Consider the following 9787-nt stretch of genomic DNA (forward strand, 5'->3'; position numbering starts at 1 on the left):
TTTTCATATTGCATGTGATTATCTACTGGAGAAGACTTGCCACAAAAAGAAACAAACAGTACATCTAAACATTCATTTGAGAAAGAGTCAACCATGGGGGAGGAAACTGAATGCCTGGGTGACAGAGGTGGGAGAAAGCCTTACATTTTTACAGTTTACCTTTTGTGCACCTTACAAATTTTGTACTGTGTGTGTGTGTGTGTGTGTATATATGGTCATGAGCTGCTTAACAATGGGGATATATTCTGAGAAATGCATCATTAGTTAATGCTGTGGTTGTGTGAACATCGTAGAGTGACTCACACAGCCCTAGAGCCTAGCCTACTACTGTAATTGTACCTACTGTAATTATATGTGTCTGGCCGGGCAGTAGGTTTCCTTATACCAGCACCACCACAAGCACGTGAGTAATGCATTGTGCTATTACATTGCAATGACTAAAATGTCACTAGGCAATTTTTCAGCTCCATTATAATCTTATGGGACCACCATTATGTATGTGGTCCGTCATTGATTGAAATATTGCTATCTGGTGTGTGATGGAGAAAGACAGCTGAGCCTCTGATTTGCAAAAATGTGGCAAACAGTGTGGCATTGCAGTGAGACAGCTATGATCTGTGGGAAGTCATTTCCCCACTGCAAATGGACTGAATGTTTGTGTCTCCCCTGAAATTCATATGTTGAAACCTTAACCCCAATGTGATGGTGTTAGGAGATGGGGCCGAGGTGAGAGGTCATGAGGGTGGAGCCTTATGAATGGAACTAGCGCTCTTAGGAAAGAGACCCCAGAGAGCTCCCTAGTCCAATTTCTGCCACGTGAGGACACAACAAAAAGTCAGCAGCTTGCCACCTGGAAGAGGACTGTCACCAGAACCCCACCATGCTAGCACCTTGATCTTGGACTTCCAGCCTCCAGAACAGTGAGAAACAAATTTCTGTTGTTTATAAACCATCCAGTCTGTGGTGATTTGTCATAGGAGCCTGAGCGGCCTAAGTCACCTGTTCTGTACATCAATGAACAGAGTACCTCTCTGGAAGGTTTACCGAGGCAATAATGTGTGTGAGTGTTTTGTGACCTGAAAAGCACCTTTAAGAATAAAGAAATACGAGTTTCTATGTATGAGCATGTATTGCATGGCAGGTGACATGTATTAACTCACGTTAGCCTCCCAGAAACCCTACAAAGTATTACTGCTATTTTACTGACAAGATGTACTGAGACGTAAAGCAACTTCTACAAGGTCACCAAGGAACCAGGATCAGAATCCATTTGGCTCCAGAAACATTTATCTTAACTACTGTGCTATACTGAAACAACCATAGCACCCAGACCATCAGCCAACACAAAACTGGAATGACCTACAAGAAGCAACAACCAGGAAGGAGAAAGGACTGGAAGAGTGTGATGCCTCCCTTTTTCCTTTTATAGTGAAAACTAACTCATTGTCCACAGGCCAGCTAGCTGCTTTATTTCACCTCTGAGTGTGTTTTTCAAGCAACTTGAAAATTTTCAAACAAGGTTCCATTATAACAGAACTGTTTGGCAATCCAATGGCGCCTGTTCATTATTATATAACGTGTTTTTACTTCCAGCACTGGCGTGATTATAAGATAAAAAGAAAGGAAGAAAGAACAAAAGAGAAAATTTCAGTCAACATAGCTGAGCTCTTCTTTTTCTTTAATTTTAATTTTTTAAAAATTACAGTTTGCCATTCAATATTATATTAGTTTGAGGTGTACAGGGCAGTGGTTAGACATTTATGCAATTTACAAAGTGATCCCCCCAATAAGTCTAGTACCCATCTGGCACCATATATAGTTATTATAATATTATTGACTATATTCCCTATGCTATACTTTACATCCCCTTGACGATTTTGTAACTGCCAATTTGTGTTTCTTAATCCCTTCACCCTTTTCACCCTAGTTGCACTCTTACTTAAACTTGCAAAGCTCTGGGATGGCTGGGGTTTTAGTTCACTAAAAGTGCCATGCTGGAGAGAAGAATGCAAGATATTCAGGACACTGTGCTCCTAACAAAGACAATACAAAGTGTGACTCTGATGATGGAGTGATTACTCAGAGCCTAGAAATTCTGAATCAGCACCATAGGGAATAAACCAGTCCTGGGTTGTCATGCTTTGGCCATGCCATAAAAACGTTTTCAGAAGAACCCACAACAGCCCGCTTTGAGTCTAAGCCTAAGCTCCCAGAATAATCAGAAGACTCCGGGAGTGGTAACAGACCTGGCATTTTGCCTCTCTGCAGAATTCCTCTACCGTGTGCATTAGGGATGCCAATCACATTTTCTGTGAGTAGTTACCATCGCTTGAACACCTAAGAAAATGTAGTTTGCAAAAGGATAGGTCAAGTCGTTTTATTTTAGTCAACCTTAAAAAATCGATTCACATACCAAATCTAAATGTGGTAATTTCCATCATTCCCATACTCAGCCAACACTGCAGAACCACCGTTCTCAACACCGTGAACAACATAAATTTCATCTCCTTTAAAATATATAATTTTTTTAGTTGCCTTAATAGAAGATTTTTCCTCAGATGTGCCCCAAGTAAAACTTTTCCAGAGCAAACATGAGTTCTATCTGTATCCTCATCCTACCTTTATTTAAATTTCAAACGGGGAGTAGGAAACCGTAAACAGTTTCCTTTTTTTAAACTGAAAACATAATATGCTTAGTATGCTCAGAGTAAATAATGATGCAAAATAATATTAAAACCATCCATAAACAACTATTTTCATTTTTTATATTTTATATACATGTATATGTATATACTTAAATACTTGAGACCACGGCAGATATTCTATTTTATATTCTTTGGTTTTCATTTAACAATATATCATGAACTATTTTCTACATTGCTGCAGAGTATTCTTAATTCTAATATTTAGTGTTCTTTGATTGTTTGGTGAGGCCTGCCCATCACTCTATTTAAAGCAGAACTCCACTCTACTCCCACCCCCAGACTCCTTATCCATGCTCTATGTTTTATTTTTTCTGCAACACTACGACCATTTGCCATACTGATGGTTTACTTATGTATCTTGTTTATGTTTGTCTCCCGCAGTAGAAAGCAATCTCCCTGAGGGCCAGGAGGTTTGTATGTTACACTGACTGTTGTATAACTAGGGCCAAGGATAATAACTGGCACACGGTAGACATTTAATAAATATTTATTGAATAACTGAATATGTCATAATTTATGAAATCCCCTAATGTTGGACATTTTGGTCATGCAGAACATCTACAAATATATTTTGATTCTATTGAATTTATTTCTTGAGCTACATTCTTAAGAATGAGTCAAGATTGAGCATCTTCATGGCTCTTATTTAGGAAAATTTCAGCCACTTTCATTAATTAATGGTGACTTATAAATCACTGTGGTTAGACTCCCAGGGCACAGAAATTAAAATTTAATAATCATTTTTTTATTGTGCTGATTCAGAAGGTGAACTAAGGTCAATGAATAAAGGATGTACGTTGTAACGGATTTCCTCAAAGTTAATATTCAACATGTTGACTTCAGGAACAAGTACTTAAGATTTTTTTGGCCAACTTTCTCAACAACATTTTGGTATTATAGGATATATTATGGAGCAAATCAGAATTTTATAAACTACAATAACATAGTCAAAAATCCTGATTTGCCCATTTATGGTAAAAAATTTTTTAGCAAACTATGGGAGAACTTTCTCAACCTGATAAGGAACACCTATTAAAAACCCACAGCTAGTACCATACTTAATGGTGAAAGACTGATTTCTTCCTAAAATGAGGAGCAATGCCAGGATGTTACTCTCACCACTTCTACTCAGCGTAGTGCTCAGTCCTATCCAGTGCAATAAGGCAAGAAAAAGAAATAAAAGTTATGCAGACGATAAGAGAAGAAAACTGGCCCTATTTGCAAATGACATAATTTCTATGTAGAAAATCTTAAGGAATCTACAAATAAACTCCTAAAACTAATAACTGTTTTTAACAGCATCACAGGAGACCAGCTCAACATTTAAAAAAATAATTATATTTCTGTAATTTAAGTAAAAAATTGGAATCAAAATTTAAAACAACTGTTTACAACAATTAAAAATAAACATTGTGTATAACTTTAACAAGACCTGTATAGGCTGTGTATGCTGAAAACTACAAAATGCTCCCAAAAGAAATCAAAGAAGACCTGAGAAGACACACCACATTTGTGGATTAAAATATTCAACATAGTAAGGATGACAATTCTCCCCAAATTGGTTTGTATGGTAAAACTTTCCAGCAGAATTTTTTGTAGATGTAGTTGAGCTTATTCTAAAGTTCATTTGGAAATGCAAGGGAGCTAAAACAGTTTTGAAAAAGAACAACCACATGCAGACAGAAAGGGGATGGGAAAGTTCTCAGCTAACACCCATTATCTACCAGACATTTTATGTATGGTATTTCATTCAATCCTCACAAGAGTCCTGAGAAGTGTTCATTATTATCCTGAATTTGTAGATGTTAAATTGCATGTTTAAGGTCACACAGCCAATGAACAAAAACAGCCAGATCTGTTTGACTCCAAAGCCCATTCTCCTACTGCAGTGCCATTCACTCATTGACTCACTCAACAAATATTTATTGATCAAGGACTTTTGCTTGGCACTCTACCAGGCACGAGGTAAAAAGCACTTAGCAAAAGATATGTGGTTTTGCTCTCGTGTTACTTACATGGTGGAGGAGGAGAAGTCAGGCATTAATCATAGAATTGCACAAGTCAATACAGGTTACATGAGTCAGCAACTGCTGGAACACAATCCTTTGACAAGTCACCTCTCAGGTAGTCAAGAGTCTTTGTCCCCACTTCCTTTTTCAGAATTATGAAGGAAAAGGCTTTAAGAACAGGTCACATTTGCATCTGAAAACCTGGACATTTTCCCTGGTACAAAGCATGTGTGAGAAGCTTTCCTCATGGAGAGCTTTCCATCATGGAGATGAGCTTTCTAAAGTTTAGAGCTTTCCATCATGGAGATGGGCTTTCTAAAGTTTAGAAAACATTTTTTAAAAACTGGCATCTATTTTTATGGTAGGAAATAGTTAAAACTAATACTGGTTAAATCAAAGCTTGGTTCCTCCCAGGACAGTATCAAGTGGAACCAGTGGTAATTACCTGGTCAATTTAATCAACTTGTGAACCTCAATTATATAATAATTAACAAGTTATCATTTAATGAATGTGTCCAAAAAAGGGGCTGGAGCAGGATATTAGATTCAGGGTCTCAAGATGCTAATGTTATTTATCTAGTAATTTTAGGAAAATTTATGGAATAATCGGGGTGGCATTTAAACTGGTGTATAAATGGCTGCAATTGCTTTTCTAGATGAACTTTATGACAGCAAAATCCTGGGTGCTCCCTTTCCTTGGGAGCACTCATGGCTGTACTCATGGCTTGGGGGAAGTTGGGCCCCTGCTGAAAGCCACACCCTACTGAGCTGACGGGTGAAGAGAAAGTATGCAGGTGCGGGGGGGGGGGGGGGCTCTTTCAGAATTGGTATGACCCATCAATTGAGTCATCCGAGGAGTCTGACAGCAGCCTAGCTGACTACAGCTAGGACAATTGCTTCCAGCTGGCTTTGAGCATGTGTGTTGTGAGTGAATGTTTAGAAAAGGGTTTTTAGTAACTGAGTTACTTTGACAGTTCCCTATGGCTTCTGTTTCCTCAGAAAGACTGACTGCCCAGTTCAGGAAGTTTGTTACTTACCTTTTCCTCCTCTTCTACCCTCCCCGCAATCCTACTGTGAATTCTGCTGCGTGAATGCTTTTCCCTTCCTCCTTCTCCAGTCTAAATCCCACTCATTATTCAGGGCCTAATTCAAGTCCTATATCATCTCCTACAAGGCATCTGTTCTGAGTTCCAAACGGTCCAACGCTCCCCTCTGAATTGCCAGAGCCCTTGATCAGTTTTGTTATGTATTTTGGTTCTAAGACCTTTTCTCATTGGTTTGTTGGTTTCTGAATTCATTTATTCATTCTGTTGTTTAAGAAGATATTTAATGAGTGACAACTTTGTGCCAGGCCTTGAATAAGGCTCTAGAGATTCTTTAAAGAGCAAGACATGAGTTTCACACTGCATCTTGCCTTTCCAGATTCCATGTAAACGCATAGATGTTGGAACTGTATTGTTTTGGTCCTTGTAATTCTCCCACCTCGTTGTCTTGAGAAATGTTTCCCATCCAAGGATGTGCTCTGTGCACTCTCTGGAATGAGTGCATAAAATGAAAGAATCCATCACTCAGTCCATCAACTCAGTAACCTGGTAACCTAGTTAACCGTTTGTAAGCTTTGTTCTTCTTGTGTCATAGACTGCCATCTACCTTAGTATAAACATGTCCCATTTCTAAGAAATAAAAATCTTAACCTAAAACTATGCAAATAATTCAAAGTTGAGAGGTATGAAAATTCACTTTGTAAAAAGAATTGTTGGCTTTACAAATGGTTGGCCACACGGTTTCTTTAAATTGTGAGCTCCTGTCTCTAGAACATTCAAAATGCAATCAGCTATTTAGTAATGCAACCACTCAGTGAGAGGAGAGAGATGCACAGGCAGTAACAACCATACTGGTGTTACCTGCGTGGGCTGCAGTGGGTGGAGACTTCCTTATTCTTAAAATCGGTCCTCTGTGGACAGCAGTTACTTCCGCTGCGTCCTGGTGTTGGATGTACTGCAAAGGCGCACTGCAGAGTTTAGGACTTGATCCTGTTACATCACTCAAAGGGGATTGTGATGCACCGTGGGTTAGAAAGTTTTGCTAGGTAATGCCTTTCAGGCCTTGGGCTTCTTAAAAGTAGGGGTCCTTTGGTCTCTGTGTGAGCCCAGCTGCACATGAAAGAAGGGGTGAAAGTTAGTGTGGAAAGGAAAACCATGTGGGCAAATAATCCAGATTGTTTAATCACTAGAACTTTCTTTTCTATGAAGATTATTCCAAGGACAATATAAAGTCAAAGGTCTGGGTGGTGCCGTATTGGCAAGTACTGCCCTTTGCAAGCTGGAATTGAAAAATTTGGGGTTGGTTTAGTTGTAATTAATGTGGTCCTGGGAGGAGGTGAGCACAGCATTTACGTACTCCACCATCTTGACCAGAAGTCCAATTTGACTTTTATAAGCCTAATATTTTTAAGTTGGCATATATCTTCTCTTCTTTGTGAGAAGCAGTGTAAGTTAGTTAAGAGCAAGAAATTTGGTCTGTCAAAGACATGGGTTCAATTCTCACTGTACTACATTACCAGTTCCATTGGTCATTTCTTTTTTTTTAACAGGACTTTAGTGGGGAACAGTGTGTACTTCCAGGCCTTTTTTTCCTAGCCAAGTTGTTGTCCTTTCAGTCCTAGCTGTGGAGGGCGCAGCTCAGCTCCAGGTCCAGTTGCCGTTGCTAGTTGCAGGGGGCGCAGCCCACCATCCCCTGCTGGAGTCGAAACGGGAACCTTGTCATTGAGAGGACTTGCTCCAACCAACTGAGCCATCTGGGAGCTCAGCGGCAGCTCAGCTCAAGATGCCCTGTTCAATCTTAGTTGCAGGGGGCTGAGCCCACCATCCCTTGGGGGACTTGAGGAGTTGAACTGACAACCTTGTGGTTGAGAGCCCACTGGCCCATGTGGGAATCGAACCGCAGCCTTAGGAGTTAGGAGCACGGAGCTCCAACCGCCTGAGCCACTGGGCCAGCCCTCCATTGGTCATTTCTTAATCTCTAAGGTCCGTTTCCTTTTGTTTGAAAAGTGACAATAATGATATTTTAAAATTAAATGTATTGAGGCAACATTGGTTAATAACATTATATACGTTTCAAGTATACAATATTATATGATATCTATATACTTTTTTGTGTGCTCACCACCAAAAGTCTAGTTTCCTTCCCTTATAATATATGTTTGTAATAGTATTATTATCTCTATCATAGGATTGTTGTGGGGAATAAAAAATAAATGCCTATAAAAACAAGTAGCACAATGATTTATACATGGTAACATTTCATCGGGCGTTAATTGTTATCATTATTATTTCTGTTCTGGCGCCTACACAAAATCACTCAGTCATTAAGTGGCTGGTCTCTGATTCCTAATTCAGCTCTGAAGTCCTGACTCTGAGTCCAGTGCTCTTTTTACTGAACTACAGGTAAGGAATTAAGGAAGCAAATGCTGTGCCATCTCAGGCTCAAATGTGTTGCGGTTGCAGGTTGTGTAATGACACGTGTATGCCTACGGCATTCAGTTAGACCCAGATGTCACTTTGTCATCTGGCTCCTTAGGATTTAGATAAGATTGCTTCAAACCCAAAATATCATTACATGAAAAAGTCTTAAGCCCTCTCAAAATTTAATCAAATTTGGGGCTGGGGAGCTAGCAGGGTTATGATTATGTTCTTCTGTCATTTTTTTTATTATTTCAAACTCCAGCTTCTTGAACTAATAAGTGTGATAGAAAATGCTATCCATACCTCAGTAGCCATTCTGTTCTTCCTCTTGAGTAAGAGAATCCTCAAATTTTAGCTGAATGTATAAGACTAAGAGACCATAGAGTGGGAGAGTTGTGCAAGGAACCTAATCTAGCAGAGGCTCTGAGGGGTTAGGTTCAGGGGAAGGGACATGCAGAAGGTGTTCTAAAGCCAAAAGACCAAGAAGTGCTTCTGCCTCATATTAGGAAATCAGCATATGATGTTACTGATTGGCTGGCAACATCAAGGTTCGTTGGTTAGATGAGCACTGAGCTGGCTGGAATCTGTGCTACTCGTATGTGGGGTTCCTGCCTTGGATCATGGCCTCCAGTGGCCTCCGATGAGTGAGGATTATAGTGCCCAGTGAAGTCTGCACCAGTGGCAGCAGGCTGGGTGGCCAGGTGGTGTTCGTCACATCTACAAGTGGCTCTACGTCTAATTCTGGCCAAGTAAATGCAACTGGAAGTGTTCTGTGTTGTCTCTGGGAAATACCTTTTTAAAAAGAGGTATGTTCTTCTTCCTGTTGGGTAAAAATGCAGATGAGATGCTGGGATTTGAGCAGTCCTGGGACTGTGTGATGGGAGCCATGCATTTAGGATGGCAGAACAGTAAGTTTGAAGAAGGCTGGCTCCTGCATGATTATGGAGCCACCACAACAACGCTTGATGGTTGTTCTTTGGACTTTGTTGAAGCTCCTCTGCCAAGCCAAACCCATACATGTGCTGAGCAGGACAAGACTTGCCTTCCTTAAAGGCAATTTTGCTTTTAAATAGGACTTCTCCACCCACTCACTCCCCTTCATTCATTCACTTGTTGAAAAAAATGTTTAGTATCATATACTCACAATTCCTTCACTTTCTACTTTGGAAAGGACAGGAATTTGAGTACAAAAATAGTGACACTGAGAAAGAGCCAGATGTCATTGTCACTAACATCCTATTTTAGTCTCCAAGCCTTGTGTCGCCTCTGGGAAGAAAGGATTGACTAATAACGTGTTTGGCACAACACAATCAGAGTTTGCAGCCATGTTTTTAGTGCTAATAATAACTCTAGTAGGATATGAGCCTTTGTATCATTTTGTTGTGGAAACTTTTGTTTCTCTTCCCTTTTTTGAAGCACCATATAGCGTGGCAGGCAAGTGGAAATATTTGTCCTTGCCTCCTAGGAGGCTTTGAAAATTAGGTCCAGTTTTTCTGATGCTAATCACTTGGATTCTGGCTCCTTGATACAGTGTGATTGGGAGGTGTGAGACCCTCCCAATGTGTGAGAAAAATGCCTGAGATGGGAATCTAGAACATGGACCATAGTA

The sequence above is a fragment of the Rhinolophus hipposideros genome, assembly GCF_964194185.1.
Source record: "Rhinolophus hipposideros genome assembly, chromosome: 26".
NCBI lineage: Eukaryota > Metazoa > Chordata > Mammalia > Chiroptera > Rhinolophidae > Rhinolophus > Rhinolophus hipposideros.